Below are 205 nucleotides of genomic sequence, written 5' to 3'. Positions count from 1 at the left end.
CATAATGGAGATTCTGAGAGGAATGCGGAATCGTTTATAGTCTTCCTTAGAGATTTCGTGATTTGAATTGGTCAGCCATCTTCCGTTAGAGTATAATATACTCTTTGATCGACGCAGCATATTTATGTTTGTGCGTGCATATATATACATAAACACATACAAACACACATATGAATATATATATATATATATATATATATATATA

Source organism: Octopus bimaculoides, chromosome 20, assembly GCF_001194135.2.
Source record: "Octopus bimaculoides isolate UCB-OBI-ISO-001 chromosome 20, ASM119413v2, whole genome shotgun sequence".
Lineage (NCBI taxonomy): Eukaryota > Metazoa > Mollusca > Cephalopoda > Octopoda > Octopodidae > Octopus > Octopus bimaculoides.
This window is presented reverse-complemented; position numbering follows the sequence as displayed.